Here is an 18,126-nt window from a genome sequence, read left to right as displayed (position 1 = left end):
TCAAATCGCCAGCAGTGCACATTCAGAGCAACTAAGACAGAATGACTACCATTATGGGTTGGCTACACCCAATGCAAGTTACCAGCTTCACTCTGGCCCTCAGTCAGCCAACATCTGCCAAACTTCTTACATACAATCCATCCAGACCTGTCAGCCTCCTCACTTCTACCCCATGGAGGCAAAACCTGATGAAAGGAGACCGCCTGTCTTTGGCTCAGGATCCATCCTTCTCATGTCCCTTTTTTCTTTAAATCTAACTTTGATGAGACCACCCTTCAAATAGGCAACTTGTTCAAAAAGAGTCCTTCAAGACAGAGAATGTAGGATTATCTCCAGATGGTCCTTCAAAAAGAGGACTGTACTCTATTAAACAGGGAAAATGGACTAAGCCAACCCTTGTTTTACCATGCCAAACATGTTGTATGAATCAGCCCTCACTCTGGGCTAACCTACCATGATCATTGTGCCTATTTGCAAGTCTACCCATTTTCAGACAGATTATTCTCAATTCAGTCCTAAAGCATGCTTATACTGTGAAACGTTCAACCTTTTCAATGTTTAGCAGATGAGAACAGGGACTCTCTTGGCAATGCACTTAGTGAATTTTAGACTCTGGTCATAACCATCTTACTGGGGTGGGGGCTGTGCCCTTCAGATGGAAATGTGTGATACTTCACTTCCTTAAAATGGTCTTATATCCTCACTTCTCTTGAGGTGGTAATTTGTGTCTTACTTAGCTCTAAATGCAATGAGCTAGCCCAGTTTCATTTGAAGAGCCTCCTGCATGTTCTGCTGTGTGGGGCCCTAGATCTCCTCCCCCAAACCCCTTCTCTTGGAAACCCAGCCAGACGGGCGGGGTATTATTATTATTATTATTATTATTATTATTATTATTATTATTCCCCTGGACTTCTTTGTGAGCCCCACCTCCATTCTCAAAGCAAAGATCACAACAATAATACACACAGAATTGTTGAAATCCTTTTACCACTTCTTGGATTTTAAATTGACCATAAGAGTTTCCTTAATAAAAACAACTGAATAATGTTTTAACAGAGCCTGTGTGAAATTGCCTATTGAATTGCTGCAAGTCCAATGACATTCAGTGACATTTACTAGAGATAAGCAATGATGGAGCTGGAGATTTTTTTTAAAAAAGGAAGACTGCTTTAATGGAAGAGTCATGAAGACTGTGTCGGCACATCCCTCCCTGTATTTTTTTTTTCTGAACTGCCAAACTCCTAAAGCTTTAGTTCAGTTTATCCACTGCTCCTTGGACTTACATGGACTCTCATTTGGAGACTTCCTGAAGTTGTTTCTGTAGGAGTGGCTTAGATTGGACATTGGGCTCCTTTGCATCTTCATTTTTCCTCCACCCCAACTTAGCCAATCAGGATTCCCCCAAGAAAGCACTGAATTAACCACAGGATTTTAGCAACCTCCCCAACCAATTTGAAAGTGGGTCAATCAGAGGCATGCATTTGCAATCTGTCTGATGCTTTTCTGAGCCTACACCGATTGTTCCCTCAATTTTGTGCATGGTATTAGTGCATAACAACTGACCCTAGCAAATAGGGTCATTTAGACCATCTGCAAATTCATTCCACAGTCTGAAATGTCAAATCCATCCTTATATAAACTAAGCAAGAGTGTGCAGAATCTGAGTCTGTATCTGTGGCAAACTGCAAAGTCAACCTATACTAAGTTAAACTAGACAATAAGTACATGCTAAAGTGTGCCTGGTTTTTTATGTTTTTGTTTTAACAAAGAACAAGTAGTGGGGTTCATGATTAGAACTGCAGGGCATGAGAGAGCAGTTAATCATTTCCTTCATGACACGGTTCTGGTGGCAATCAGCCCCTAGCTGCTACTCACCTCAAGATGCCAACTTTCCTGCCAGGATGGATAGCAGTTGCCAGAGGCATCAGCTTATGAGGACAATTTGGGGTGGGGGAGTCACACGCATCAGAACATTGTGAGGAGCTAGGGGAGGAGCCGAATGCAGCAGCTGCTTGGCTTTGATGGCCGCTGGATCCTCAGCAGGAGGTTGCTTTGACCCTCCTTCCCCTCTACAGCAACAGGAAGAAGACAAGGAACCTCCATGCTTTCCAGACATTGTGGGGGGCCAACCCCAACTCCCAAAACATAGGGGGAGCCAAATGGGCTCTGCCCCCTACATCTGGCACCCTGACAGTTGGCAAAGAGAGAGAAATATAGGCACACAGGAAACTGCCTTAGTCTATTTCGCTCAGTAATGGCTGCACTGAGTAGAGATGATTCCCCTAGGGCAGTGTTTCCCAACCTTGGGTCTCCAGCTGTTTTGTACTACAGTTCCCATCATCCCTTACAACTGTTCTTGCTAGCTAGGGATGATGGGAGTTGTAGTCCAAAACCAGCTGGAGACCCAAGGTTGGGAAACGCTGCCCTAGGGTTTTAGGCAGGAGTCTAGCAATTGAACCTGGGGCCTTCTGCATGCAAAGCAGATGTTCCACCACTGAGCCACAGACCCTCCTGTGATACATAAGTAGCAGTCAAGTACAACATTCCTTGTTTTCCTAGAGTGGACATGCAAGGGATTGTTGTGTCCAGTCAGTCGAAAACTTCCTGTTTCCTCCTGGCTGGGACATACTTCCTTTGCATGTGACTAGAGGTGGGTGTGACCTTACCTGTCCAGGTAAAACAAAAGGACAAGGCACGCAGCACACACTCTCTCTTTGACTTCCTCCATTGTTCGAGCAGCTTTTTAGCTAGAATTGCTCTGTTTGCTTTCAGCCAACAGAGGACACTGGGATTACCTCCATATGGGATAGATCTACATGTATATACTTTGTAACTAAGTCTGCCTTCAGGGATCCAACAGTGAACTGATGATGTGAGTAAACTCCTTTTATTGACTTTAAATAAAGTTGCCATGTGTTTATTCTTTTAAGAGGGATATAAGGGAACTTACCAGGAACCTAATAGTGAGAGGCTTACACAAGCTTGCAACCAGCTATCCACTGTGCATTTAAAAGGGGAATGTAAACTCTGCTAAGTAAAGGAATTTGCAAACGCAAGTTAGGAAGGATATTAATAAACAATATATCCTCTCCTGCCTCCCTGAACATTCCCACACCTCCCAATCAAGACCATGATTTGTCAAGAGCACAGGGTGGGAAGACGAATCCCCTCCATGTGAGTTGTGGTCAAAATCTAGATTAAGAGTGATTTGTGTGTGATTTGTGCATCATTTAACGTATCATATACTTTTGGCTTAAGACTATCTGACATCAGACAAATATGCATCAGCTATTTGGTAAGAAAGACTGGCCAGCCTTTTGCAAGCAATAACTATGTGCCAACGTTTTTATTCAGAGCTGTACTTAATAAAAACAAAATAAAATGCCCTGCACTGATGGCATTGCAATTTATCTGTAACTAACATGCACTCCGTGACTCAGACTTTGCCAGTCCATTTTGTTCAGCCCTAAATGAGACCAAGATTGTGTTGCTTGCACTTCTAATCTCGCAAAACCCCACGGGCGATACCATACGTGCCATGAGGGAAGGATTGCTAATTTATGTAAAATATTACAGAAAATGATCTATATGACAGGTTTGATATAAAATGTTAAATGCAAGCCATTACTCACTGAAGATAATTTGAAACAGTACCATGTCAAGGGAGTCATTAGATTAGAGGATAAAAAGTAGGAATAGGTATTCAGATATTTAGACATATTTGCATAATCATCTGAAGGAGATAACAGATGCTCTCCTGGGCCCAACTAGCACACAATGAATAGAACAACAGTTTGAAAACTTTGCATTTTCTTCACATAGTGTCATAACACAGATCATGCTCCCCCTCCCATCTTTGTGCTTTCAAGTGTGCTAGTAGAATCTGTTGTTAGGGAGAAAAGACAGTGGCAATGGAAGCAGGGGAGGATAGTTTGGGGGAGCAATGGGGTGGCAGAGAATGGATTTTATTCAGGAGTGGGGATAGATAGATAGTTTATTATGGCCATAGGCCCATATTCAATACATCATACAGCAAAACAGGTATAACAAAATAAAATTAATAAATTAAAATACGTTTAAATCAAGTACCTCTCAAACCGTAAGTTTCTAAATTCCATTAAAATAAGAACAATATAGCGCTTAAAATATCAAATTATCAGTATAAATCAATATTATTTAGGCAAAATCAATAATCATAGAGTAATCCATTTTTCCTCTTATAAGCTACAGTGGTGCCCCGCAAGACGAATGCCTCGCAAGACGGAAAACCCGCAAGACGAAAGGGTTTTCCGTTTGCGAGTTGCTTCGCAAGACGAATTTCCCTATGGGCTTGCTTCGCCAGCATTTTAAAAGCGGTCCAGGATAGCAGGGAAGCGCTTCCCGCTATCCCGGACGGCTTTTGAAGGCAGACGGGGGGGAGCAAAAACTTTTGCCCCCCCACCGGCCTTCAGAAGAGGTCTGAAGTCCTGGACCTCTTCTGAAGGCTGGCGGGGGGCGAAAGTCTTTGCTCCCCCCCCCGCCTGCCTTCCTGGGGGCTTTAAAAACGCCCTGGGACAGCGGAGAAGTCCGCTGTCCCGGGGCGATCTTAAAATGCTGGAGTCTTTGCTCCCCCCCGCCTGCCTTCCTGGGGGCTTTAAAATCGCCCCGGGACAGCGGAGAAGTCCGCTGTCCCGGGGCGATCTTAAAATGCTGGCGGGCGGCAGCGAAGCCTTCGCTGCCGCCCACCAGCATTTTTAAAAACCCCGGGACAGTGGAGAAGTCCTCTGCTGTCCCGGGGTTTTTTAAAATGCTGGGGGTGGGAAGAAAAGCCCTTATCCCCCCCCAGCCTTCAGAAGAGGTCGGGGGACAGACTGTCCCTGGACCTGGTCTGAAGGCGGTTTCCATAGGAACGCATTGATTGATTTTCAATGCATTCCTATGGGAAACCGTGCTTCGCAAGACGAAAAACTCGCAAGACGAAAAAACCTGCGGAACGAATTAATTTTGTCTTGCGAGGCACCACTGTACTGTTATCAGAAATCTGGCAACAGAAAGGGACCTACTCAGATCAGGGCCCGTGAGGCGTTAAGGCTCCTCAACGGGAGGAGGGGAGAAATCCCAGAGGCGGAACGGCTCTCTGATGCTGAAGCAGAGCCCCAGCACCACACAGGACGATGCTCCCGCCTCAGGAGTGGGGAACATTTGGCCTCTGAGCCAATCTTGGGCCACCAGGGAATCCAATTTGGTCTGTGAGCCCATTTTCCCCAAACCACATCCACTTGTCAGCAGCCAATCAGAATGGTGGAGATCACAGATAGAATCATAGAATTGTACAGTTGGAAGGGACCCAAAGAGTCCTCTTGTCCAACCCCCTGCAATGCAGGAATCTCAACTAAAGCATCCCAGACAGATGGCCATCCAACCTCTGCTTAAAAACATCCAAGGAAGGAGAGTCCAGCAGTTTCCAAGGGAGTCCATTCCAATGCCAAACATCTCTTACTATCAGGTTTGCATTGGCTGCTCCCAGCACATTATTTAACTGCCATTCACCAGCGTAAAAGTGGGTGTTAAATCCCATTAACTTTGGCTGTGTGCACATGTTCCAGAGAAAAGCACAAATAGCCAAAGAATCATAGAATCATAGAATCATAGAGTTGGAAGGGACCACAAGGGCCATCGAGTCCAACCCCCTGCCAAGCAGGAAACACCATCAGAGCACTCCTGACATATGGTTGTCAAGCCTCTGCTTAAAGACCTCCAAAGAAGGAGACTCCACCACACTCCTTGGCAGCAAATTCCACTGTCAAACAGCTCTTACTGTCAGGAAGTTCTTCCTAATGTTTAGGTGGAATCTTCTTTCTTGTAGTTTGGATCCATTGCTCCGTGTCCACTTCTCTGGAGCAGCAGAAAACAACCTTTCTCCCTCCTCTATGTGACATCCTTTTATATATTTGAACATGGCTATCATATCACCCCTTGACCTCCTCTTCTCCAGGCTAAACATGCCCAGCTCCCTTAGCCGTTCCTCATAAGGCATCGTTTCCAGGCCTTTGACCATTTTGGTTGCCCTCCTCTGGACACGTTCCAGTTTGTCAGTGTCCTTCTTGAACTGTGGTGCCCAGAACTGGACACAGTACTCCAGGTGAGGTCTGACCAGAGCAGAATACAGTGGCACTATTACTTCCCTTAACTTCCCTACAGGCTTCTTCCTTTATCCTGCCCAAGGTGGAGGGGAGAGAGAGGCACTTTGCAAGCCCAGGGCTCAGCACTCCCCAAAGTGCCAAGCACAGGGCTAGAAACACCCGTTTGTGCTGTGCTTCCCAAGCACACACCAACCAGCCGGCTGCCAGGCTCTTGGGAACCGTGCTCAAATGATCTTGTCATGTGGGCAGGAGAAAGGACCTGACAAATTTGGCCCACAAGGCTGATCCTGATTAGGATCTGGCCCACTGAGCCACAAAGGTCCCGCCTTGTTTATTCCATGATAGGGGAAGGGACGCAGGTGGTGCTGTAGCCGAAACCACTGAGCCTAGGGCTTGCCGATCAGAAGGTCGCGGTTTGAATCCCCACGACGGAGTGAGCTCCCGTTGTTCAGTCCCAACTCCTGCCTACCTAGCAGTTCGAAAGTATGTCAAAGTGCAAGTAGATAAATAGGTACCTCTCCGGCGGGAAGGTAAACGGTGTTTCTGTGCACTGCTCTGGTTCGCCAGAAGCGGCTTAGTCATGACTCGGAAGCTATATGCCGGCTCCCTCGAACTATAGAGCGAGATGAGTGCCACAACCCCAGAGTCGTACACAACTGGACCTAATGGTCAGGGGTACTTTTACCTTTATAAAGCAGGGGAGGGCATTCTGTGGTGTGGGTCCACCTGCAAATCCTGGGCCTGATCAATGAAGGCCCCAGAGTTACCTAATTTGGCTTTCTCTCATTTCGCATTCTTGTACCAACACTGGAAAATCACAAGAGAGAATCCCATCCAAGCATTCTGAGTGGGGCTTACGTAAACATGATGGTGGGGGAGAGTGTGTTTCGGCATGCTAACTCCACCGCCACAACCCATCCCTAGGGACAGGCAAAGATGTCAATTTTGGTTTCTCTCAGTTTTTCCTCCCCCCCCCAAAAAAAATGCAAATTCTGTTCTTCACATTTTCCATCAGTTTGTCATTTATGTTTGCATTTTAGTGCAAACCTCTCCTACTATGCATAGTTTTGCATGCTGTTTTGCTTAATATGCTTTTTTTTGGGAGGAGCAAATCACTTTCCCCTAATGTAATGTATTATTAGCATGTTATTTTCATGGATACATGCATTTACATGCAAACATTACCCTGGGATATGCCATTTTGTACACATCACTTGCCTGTAGCACACAAGTCACCTGTTCACATAATTATATACAATTTTTTGGAAGCACATTTGGACGATGAGGAGGAGATACTATCTTACCAGTGATTAAAGTTTATACCCTATGTTTGTGGTTAGTGACTGTGGGTTGTATCCAAAGTACTGCTGAGCAACATGTCCCAAATAGCATAATGATTGCTTCTTGCCATAGCTGTCAAGTGTCCCTTATTTGAAGGGACAGTCCCTTATTCCAGCGCCATGTCCCGCTGCTGTCCCTTATTGATGGATGTCCCTTAAATTTCAAAGGAAGCAGCTCCTCTCCCTCCCTCCCTGCCAGCCAGGGAGGAGGGAGGCTCCAACTGTGTTGCTTGGCTGTGTTGCTCACCCAATAAGAAGTCTAAGAACGACTGGGGGGTGGAGCTTGCATGCCTTGTGTGTGGCTAGTTAATGCAAGCTGAGGGGTTTTTTGAATGCTGGGCGCCATTTTGTTGCACGTGCTGCTGCAAACTTTGCAGTGCAAAGCCAGGCCGGGGAGCCATCTTAAGTTGAGGCTGCATAGGCCTTGTGGTGCATGTGATTCAGATTCTAGTCAGTTGAACCTCTGGTTACAAAGTTGGTTGGGCAGTGTTCTCGAAGCTACCAGCATGAGTTTGACCAGACTGCAGGAGGACAGGAAGACTGGAGTGCCTGGAACAGGTGAGGCTGCAGGTCCCTTATTTTGGCTGCTGGTCCCTTATTTTCAAATCTGTAAGTTGACAGCTATGCTTCTTGCACAATGGAACTCTCTCCACTCTCCTCCCTTAGGTACCTCCCTAAATGTGTCCTGGGGTCCCTCAACCCTTCAGAGGGTGCAAGGAACATGGAAGGGTGGGGCAGAGAGGAGAAAGCCCCCTTGTGCAAGAGGATATGTTCATTGGTTACCACCCAAAATTTCTTGTTTATGCTCTTTGATGTCGTAAAGCATCCCTCCAACCTTAAGGTTAGTAAATAAAAATAAAATAAAGCTTCACCTGCCCATTGGTAAACTTGGGAGAAATTTGGTCAAGGATTAAAGAACTTTCAGAGCATCATCAGCATACTGGAAAGGTATTCTCAGAGAAGATTTTCCGGATTAACCAAAATAAACTAATGGAGCGCTAAAAAATAATAATTAGGTTGAATGTGGCTTCCACACCTTGAAGGCTGACATCTCTGCACTTCTCGTATTGTGCATTCTATGGCAACCATGTGCTTACCCAAGACCTTTGGAATGGCTCTGTCTGGAGCAGGGAGGCTGGCATTCAAGACAGCTCTTTATCTGTCTGAATAGCTGTGTGTGCGCGCCTCTGATTATCCCAGATAGTAGACTAACACTGTCTCAGACAGATAAGCAGCTCAATATTATCCAGCACTCCATTAAGGAATTTAACTGAATCTGCAATATATTGCAGTCCCCTACCTTGGAAACTAAATTGGTATTTGAAGTCAGGAGGACAGCTGCTGCTGCTGTTGTTGCTGCTGCCATACATGGAGAAATACAATATTAGCTTTTAAACAAGGGAGAGCATTTTTTTTAAAAGGAAAGAAAGAAAGAAAAAAGAAAGAAAGAAAAAGAAATGGTTGTTTAATAAGAAATGTTTGCTGTCGAGTGCAGATTTGTAAAAGCCTTATATAGGCATATTCATACACCCCAAGCTGAACTGCGTCTGCAAAAAATTAGAAGAGCATCCACAACATTGCCTGTTTTGTGTGCCTTAGTCTCATACAGGCAACACCAGATGGTAAGGACAAGGGGCCAGTGGGTGAGAACCAAGTTCTCCAGGAGAAATCTAAGAGGCAATCTGCACACATTTGGATATCACCATTAAATCATTACCGTCAACAGAACAGAAAGAAGGCAAAAAATAAAACTGTGCAATGCACCACACTCTAAAGTACAGAGCGAAATACAAAAGAGTTACCATATTTTTCGCTCTATAAGACGCACCAGACCACAAGACGCACCTAGTTTTTGGAGGAGGAAAACTAGAAAAAAAAATATTCTGAATCTCAGAAGCCAGAACAGCAAGAGGGATCGCTGCGCAGTGAAAGCAGCAATCCCTCTTGCTGTTCTGGCTTCTGTGATAGCTGTGCAGCCTGCATTCACTCCATAAGACGCACACACATTTCCCCTTACTTTTTAGCAGGGGAAAAGTGAGTCTTATAGACCAAAAAATACGGTATTTATTTATTCTGTTTACATCCCACCTTCCCTCCAAAGAGAAACACATGGTTCTCTTCCTCCCCATTTTATCTTCACAATAACCCTGTGAGGTAGGTTAGGCTGAGACATTGTGACTGGCCCAAGGTCACACAGTGAGTTGCATGGCTGAGTGGGGATTTGAACCCGGGTCTTCCAGGCCAACACTATAACCACTATGCCATACTGATGCTCCATGTGCAACCTAAATGGCATCAACTCAAGTATACACATCTACAAGAGAACAAATGGCCTAAGTAACCTTAAAAAGCGATCCTTCCAGCTTCAGATGGCTACTTCCCTTTCTAAGATAGCAGCTAACTCCTAGGGGCCAAGATCCCTTTGCAGCTGCCCCTCAATAAAACATTTGGGGGGGCCAGAGCCCCACAAAGTTTACGGTTGGAAATTGCCATTGGGTGTTGTGTGTGTGCCATGTCTTGTGATCAGTTCTGTAGGGCAGGGCTTACCTGCCCCCCCCCCATATTTTATTCAATTTAGCACCTTTGCTTCCGAACATTTCAATATCAGCCACTCTCATGCATTCCAACTGTCTCACAGTGCAATCCTATGTGTGTCTAATCTCTTGTGGCAGTTTTTGCTACCTGGTGCTCTTCACTTCCATCAGTCCCAGACAACATAGCTGAGTTGGTTGGTATCAGGGAGAATCCAGAAGAGCAAGTGGCAGAAGAGGCAGAGCAGAGCCTCAGGGATGCTGTGGAACCCTTCAACTGCCCAGAGACAGAGGTAGCAGAAGAGAGGGAGGAGATTAGCCAGGAAGAAGAAGGGCTCAGGGATGCTGCAGAGCCCTTCAACCGGCAGCCTTTCTCAACCTGTGGGTTCCCAGATGTTGTTCCCAGATGAACTACAACTACCATCACCCCTAGCTAGCAAGGCCAGAGCTCAGGGATGGTGGGAGTTGTAGTCTGGCAACCATCTGGGAACTTACAGGTTGAGAACTGCTGGCCCAGAGGCTCAGGAAGGGAGCTCAGACTCTGGAAGGGAGGAGGGCTTTCACATCAGCACAGACAAGGAGGGAAATGAAACGTAAGGATCAAAGAGGTCTCACGCGATTCCCACGTCTACTTTGTTGGCACGGGAATCAAAGGAAGCCACTCCCTGAATCTGACTCAACGGGTTCAGATGCGTAATCCTGAGCTGTAGCTGTTTCTTGTACATATGTAATAAAGACTGTCAATACCCATCTGACTGTGCCGGAGTGTTAATGCGAAGGGGAGATACCACCTTGACAGTTGGGACTGCTAAAATATCTGGAAAACCCAAGTTAGTGAAGGTTGCTCTATGGCGTTTCAACAAACTTACTCCCAAGGTTGAGTGTGTATAGCTTTGCAGCCTTATTTACTGGGAACTGGTGATTTCTTTTTTTCTGGTACCTTTTCCTGATAAGTCATGGTCCCTATTTCTGCTTTTGGGAAATCCCATTTTGTGATGTTATAATCATGATGCCCTCCAGAAGTTGTTGAACTACAGCTCCCTTCATCCCATTAGAAATGCTGACTGGGGCTGATGGGAGTTAGGAGTCCGACAAAACCTGGAGGCAGCACATCAGCTATTGTTCTTCCAAAAGATGCATTTCAGAGGGGAAGGTGGAGAGATCCTCTTCCTCTTATTCCTGTTACTACTTTAATTTGTGCATCCTTTTCCCACACTGATATTGGACCCAAGTCAGCTCACAATGCAAGAACAGGGATGCACAGCAATGCATTGCTACACTAAATAACCTATTGCCAATTTATTTCAAAACATAAAATAGCAATCCAAGCAAACAACAGTTCACCTCAACCTTAGTGCAAATGTATGTAAACATAAATGCACCATGGCACACTATAGCACAGCACATAAGGGATGGGCAAACATGTCCATTTCACTTTCTCTCTCATTTTTCCAATCCTAAATTCAATTTCCCATGTTTCTACATAAGTTTATGATTTCACTTTAAAGTCCTCATGAAAATTTGACATCATTTCCTTATGATTTTCTCCTACTCTGCACATTATTATTATTATTATTATTATTATTATTATTATTATTATTTTACTTTCCCCAAGTATCCACATTTTTGCAAAGCATTTCACCCTATTCCCCCCAAATTATTCATTCATAGACACACTTTACAATAGTCAGTGCATATCTGCGCACGCTACCTTGGCATTGCAAAATGTTGATGAATGAAGATTTTGAAGGGTAGCTGTGTTCGGGTAAGTTCACTTTTCAATGCGAACTGAATCGGATCTCTCCCCTTACACAGCCTACCATTTCACACTGCAGCTGTTGGGATGTTAGCGGAGGGGTAGTACCTCTGATGGGGGACACATAAGTTGAATGGCATCTTGTACTCCTTCTGGCAACTTTTGCAATCAAGCTGGTCCCAAATGTATTGCTCGGTTTTCCCTTGGATCACACCAGAAAGGCTGTTCATTTGGGCAGCCCAGGACCTCTACACACACTGCCCAGTCTTGTGCCCTGGAACACTGGCAGAGGAAGGTGGGTTTGGGGGGGCACCACCCTGGGTGTCATCCCTGGGGAGGGGGTGACAATCGGCAAAGCGGCACAGCAGCTCCCCCCTTCCCCTGACAGCTCACAGTAGGTGTGGGAGTCACGGGAGGGCACCCTCCAAGCCCCGCTCCACCTCGGGAGTGCGCCCGCCCTGGGCAGCGCGGGCATAAGCTCTACCCCTGCCCTGGATAAGTCACTTCAGTGCTGCTAATGCAGCAAAAACAACACAGGAGGTAGCAGTTACATGTTACACGTCTCTGCAGCCATTGCAGGTGCTATGCGTCTCCTCCCCCATCGTTCTGCCCGGACACTGAGGTCCAGCTCCAAGGGCCTTCTGGCGGTTCCCTCACTGCGAGAGGCCAAGTTGCAGGGAACCAGGCAGAGGGCCTTCTCGGTAGTGGCGCCCGCCCTGTGGAACGCCCTCCCATCAGATGTCAAAGTGATAAACAATTACCTGACATTCAGAAGACATCTGAAGGCAGCCCTGTTCAGGGAAGTTTTTAATATGTGACATTTTAGTGTATTTTTCATCTTTGTTGGAAGCCGCCCAGAGTGGCTGGGGAAACCCAGCCAGATGGGCGGGGTACAAATAAATTATTATTATTATTATTATTATTATTATTATTATTATTATTATTATTATTATATTACTATGATTCTCCAGCAGTTAAACTTCACCCCCAGAGGCATACTCCATTGACTCTCAAGACAGGCAGATGCCAACTAAGCTGCTGATGTGGATTTTGAAATGTTGGTATCATTCCAATGCTTCATCTAAGACACACGTGGATCTCAATAGAAATGGTCTGGACTCTTGTTCAACATGTTATGGGAGTAGTGTGGCATCTATGACCCTCCAGATGTTGCTGGACTCCAAATCCCATCATCCCTGACTATTGGCATTCTGTATTCAAATTGAAGGCCTGCGGAAAACAGTTGAGAAAGCCAGACAGATACTTTTATGCAATTTATGCTGTACACTTCAAATAAAGGGGGTGGGTATACGAAAGTGTTTTCATATGCAGGGAAAAGTGCCTCAGTGTAGAATATAGTTTTCAACCTGATTAGGAAGGATACAAATTTGAACTCAGATGAGCCAACCAAGTCTCTATAAACAAGTAAGATTTTGCTAACAGATGCAGGTGTTTTTGCACACAAAAACATACAGTATCTTCAACTGCAATTGGGATTAGCACTGCTGCGTTTCTGTTTTTTACCATTAACTCTGTGTTTGCATTTGGATGTAGTGAGGCTGCAATAGGCATTTTCAGCCACTGTTCTGTTGTTTTATTATTATTATTATTACCACTCTGAAAATAACCTATCCAGATAGGAAGGAAAGGAGTCTGTCCCCAATGACATGCCTCAAATGTCTGTGAAGTTTGCTGCCTTGGATATAATAGAAAGCACTTGGAAGCTGGATAATTTTAAAAGCAGGAACATATTTTGCTGAGGAGCCATCTTGCATCCAAGATTGATGGGGCCTGGCACACGGCACATGTGTGTGACATCATACGTGATGTCACATTGTTGGGAGTCAACCAAGCGTTGAGCTGGCACAGTTTGGCTTCAGTGGCCAGTGGCTCCTCCCCTCTCAAGCTCAGGGGCAGCCTACGGTGTGCTCTGCTCCACACTCAACCTCCTCTTCCCCCTCAACATTACGGGATCCTGGCCCCCTGCCAGCAGTTACTGAGGGGGCTGAAGACACCTCAGCCCTATAGAGTTGGTGTGTCTGTATTACAGCATTTTATATGTTATAGGTGTCCATGTAAGGAGGAGAATCAAGATGGTGGGTGGGTGATACTTGCACATCTCTCTATAAGGGCACAGGGGGAACATGTGGCAAGTATAGTGTTGTATATATGTAGGGCACTCTTCACATGATCAGCTCTGCTCAGGCTGGGCTTTGGGATTCCCCCCATCAACACCACCCCAGCTATATAAGAAGGCCAGGCCTTGCCCAGGGCAACCCAAAGCGACTGACAACCAACCAATCATTCTTACTGGATTAAGATGTTCATTGTCTCTTTTTAAACACAGGAAAAAGAAAGAACGAACAAAAGAACGAACGAAAGAACCCTTTGATACTCACAGTACTCTTGCTCACTGGCTGCACCTGACATTAGTCAGAGTAGAAATTAGCAGACATGACTCACTTAGGTCCAGTGATTTCGGTTAGTCTGCTCTGAGTACAACTTCGTACAATAACAACCCCGTGATTGCAGACATGCTGCTACGTTGAAGAAACAGGGGGGTTATACAAAGATCAGCTACAAAGACCAAAAGAAAAATGAAAGCCTCAAAACCTGAAGGAAAAATTCAGAGAGAAATCAATAGCCTATTGCTTGAACCATTTAAAATTTATTGGATGCACCTAGGAAAAGTAGAAGGGGAGCCGAGTGAGAAAGTCATCATCCTGCAGCCTGGAGGGTAGGAATGCATCAGTGGCTTAACACACATTTCCAGGCTACCACCTCACAGCTTTGTCTCATGAACGGTTTCCTTCTTTGAGCCGAAATAAAAGGAGGTGAATCACTCATTATGGATAACTGTCAGACAGCTCAGGATTGGAATCTATGGTTTCCTTAGTAAAGGGTCTGATTGTGTGTTCGCGTGTGATGAATTTTCTGCATGAGATATCAAGGTCATTTGCTGTTGGCATAACCGAAGAGAGGGATTCTTCCCATAATAAGATGCCACAGAGTTGAGTAATTTCCCTACAACAATAGGCAATACTTCGAAGTCCTGAACAGGCAAAGGACCCCCTTCCAAAAACTGCTGGCTTGGCAGTCAACTTCTGAATGAAAACAGTGTCTTTGCCTGGATTCACTTTCAGTAGTATGACATAGCAGACAAGCTCCAATTCCCAAAAAAAAGCCTCAAAGCAGATATGAGGAAGGTTTGGCCCACCAGTTATTACTGAACTATAACATCCATCAGTCCCAGCCAGCATGACCAATGGTCAGGGCAGGGGCAGAGCAAGGAGGTGTGATGGGGGTGGCCTGCACCAGGTGTCACCCTGAAGGGGGGGTGACATTCGGCACGCCCCCTGCCTGCGATTCCCAAGCCTGCAGAGAACGACGGCCCAGGTGGCCCATAGGGACCACCGGCAAAGCAGCAAAGCTCCCCCACTTCCACACCTGGTTTGCTGTAGGCTTGGGAGTCAGGAGCAGGCGCCATTGCCCTGGTGTCCGCACTCCCAGCTGGAGGAGGAGGGCAGACAGGCAGAGGAGAAGACGGGTGTCTTCCCTGAAGGGGGGTGACTTTTGACTCCAAGCCTACAGCAAGCGGTGGCCCCGGCAGCCAATAATAATAATAATAATAATAATAATAATAATAATAATAATAATAAATTTTATTTATACCTTGCCCTCCCCAGCCAAGACCGGGCTCAGGGTGGCTAACAACCGGTAATAAAAACAAGTTGATTGAAATACAATTTAAAAACAAGATTGAAATACAACATTAAAACATTAAAATGCAGCCTCATCACAGGAGGAGAAAGGGAAAAAGAAAGAAAGAGGGGGGAGGGAATCAAAATGATTCCAAGCCAATGGCCAGGCAGAACAACTCTGTCTTACAGGCCCTGCAGAAAGAAATCAGATCCCGCAGGGCCCTGGTCTCATGAGGCAGAGCGTTCCACCAGGCTGGAACCAGTGTTGAAAAGGCCCTGGCTCTGACTTGCCGCCAGCCAAACAACAAAGCTCCCCCCCTTCTCCCAGCTCGCTGTAGGCTTGGGAGTCGCGGGCAGGGGGGTGACAAAAAAAATTCTGCGCCGGGTACCACCTGACCTTGCTATGCCTCTGGGTCAGGGTGATGGGAGTTGTAGTCCAGCAACATCTGGAGAATCCCAGGTTACCAGTCCCTGGGGTAAAGACTCCAAGGCTGCTCTTAGCATCTGGGGACGTTATAAAGCAGGAAAGAGTTCCTTTAAACATCCTGGTTCTGGAACTGAATCCAGGTGTTGAGACAAATAACTTTTTTTTACAATTTCAAGGGACACTGATTTCCTTTTTCTATCATGCCACCTGTGTGCTATAAATGGCTAATAAAGTTATGATGGTTGCTAAAATTATTGTGGGCTACTATATTTCAGTCAAATTATCATCTGTAAGGTCAAGTTTTTAGGTGTCTACATTTATTCATATTAAACAAAAGTCCTTCGTACCCATGAAGATGAAAATCATATACAGCAACAAATGTTCTTGCAACCTCTGAAGAACTCGTGAAGGTCATTTACGAGTCTTTGGAGTTGTTGCTTTTTTCTTCAGTAAAAAAAACACAGAATTACTTCTTGATAAAACTTTGGGATTATCTCTCATTGAAGTACTCAAAAGGAATCCCAAAGGCATTGAAAATGTCTTCAAAAATATGATAATAATCCTTTGTAAGTATTGTTTGTTAAACACACCTGGCACACAAAAGTGTTGGCTCACCTTTAAAAACTCTTCCTACTCATCTTGTTTGCTAAAAAGCAAAAGGAAATCAGCAGCAAAAAAGGCACCTCTTCCTTCACTTCTGGGGTTACCACTTGCATCAAGCTATGAACATCATAAGCTGCTCAATATTGAGTCACAGCCCTGGTCAACCCTGATTGATTTTGCCTATACTTTATCTCTCCCTGTTCTACCTAAAGATGCTGGAAACTCAACCTGTGACCCTCTGCATGCAAAGCAGATGTTCTACCACTGAGCTACAGCCCTTCCCCAAAGTTTAGGTTGTACATCTTGAGACAAGAGTTAACATAGTGTTGTTGTTGTTGTTGTTGTTGTTGTTGTTGTTGTTGTTGTTGTTGTTGTTGTTGTTAAATAGCAGATGCAACAAGATAGCTCATACCAATAACTTAGTTGGTCTCTAAGGTGCTGCTGGAAGGAATTTTTTATATATTGTTTCGACTCCAGCAGACCAACACAGCTACCTACCTGTAACTAGTTTTCTTCTGCAACTCCTTTGGCCAGTGAGGCTGCAAACCCTCACACCATACTCCAGAGAGCATCTCTAATCTCCCACCCCAATGTTTCTGGCAAGGAAAAGTCTCTAAATCATTAAAATCACCACACCTCCTATGAACTGGTCCATGCCATCTCTTTTCTGGTCATTGATGCCTGACAAAAAGTGACTTGGTCTTTTCTCTCATACAGACCAGTGTTAGAAGCTGGGGTAGAAAAACTAGGAGCCAAATGGCTTCTGGGACGTGGGTTGTGGGCACCAAAATAGACTGTCTAGTCACACGTGTGTGTGTGTGTGTGTGTGTGTGTGTGTGTGTGTTTCAGCATCACTTTATTTATTATTCTGATAAGCATGAGTTAATATGCAATTCACATAAGTGATGCAATGTTTAATCTTTAAGCATGTTTAATTTGGTGTTTACAATAAAAAATTTGGTACCATACTTCAGTTTTCAAAGCACTTTATTCTTTATTGTTAAACTCAATGACATATTGTCTATTCTTAACATATACTTTGGGGCTTCAAAACACATACATTTTAGTAATCCTTGAGTGTCAGCCAGACACAAAAAGTGGCACCCAGACTTTTTGAGGCGCTCGCAAATGGAGAATCTTTAGGCGCAAAATGCACTTGGCGTCCTGCTAATTTCGAACCCTGATACAGAGCAGCTATGAAACTACAGTTAGCTCAGTATGCTGCATCACAGTTGCTCAAAGAAGTGGAAATCTGTCAGCATATTCCTGGCTTGCTCAGAGATCTGCAGTGCCTGCCAATTTGTTACTGGGCTAAATCCAGTGTGTTATAAAGGACTATATAAAGCCCTCAGCGGCTTGGGACCAATTTACTTGAAGGATTGCTTTACCCTATATGTACCTATTCAACTGCTTTGATCTGTAGAACATTATGGCACCTTTGCTGTCCTGTTTTTGGTGCCTGCCTGTTTTGGCAAGCCTACCCAGGCAGATAATTTTAACTGCATTAAAAAATGCTGATTTTACTTGAGAACCGTTTATGTCACCATGTTTTTGAGCATTGCTCTGACTGGTATTTCGCAAGAGATGCTGTAGGTGGTGCTTGATAAATTGCTTAGAAGTTTTCTGTTGAGAATGGTACCTCGGGT

General features: G+C 45.0%; 1 protein-coding gene and 1 long non-coding RNA gene across 3 annotated transcripts in view; one reads left to right on the top strand and one right to left on the bottom strand.

The window, feature by feature from the left end:
- Nucleotides 1–18,126, bottom strand: part of UNC5D (unc-5 netrin receptor D) — a 435,843-nt gene that overhangs the window by 326,964 nt on the left and 90,753 nt on the right. The window lies entirely within an intron of this gene.
- Nucleotides 13,452–14,611, top strand: LOC310832443. The gene is made up of 2 exons (XR_014558303.1): nt 13,452–13,790; nt 14,097–14,611. It is a non-coding gene; the product is annotated as an uncharacterized lncRNA (long non-coding RNA).

The sequence above is a fragment of the Podarcis gaigeae genome (assembly GCF_964106915.1).
Source record: "Podarcis gaigeae genome assembly, chromosome: 15".
NCBI classification, from domain to species: domain Eukaryota; kingdom Metazoa; phylum Chordata; class Lepidosauria; order Squamata; family Lacertidae; genus Podarcis; species Podarcis gaigeae.
The sequence above is the reverse complement of the archived record's forward strand: the minus strand, read 5'-3'. Positions and strand labels throughout refer to the sequence as shown.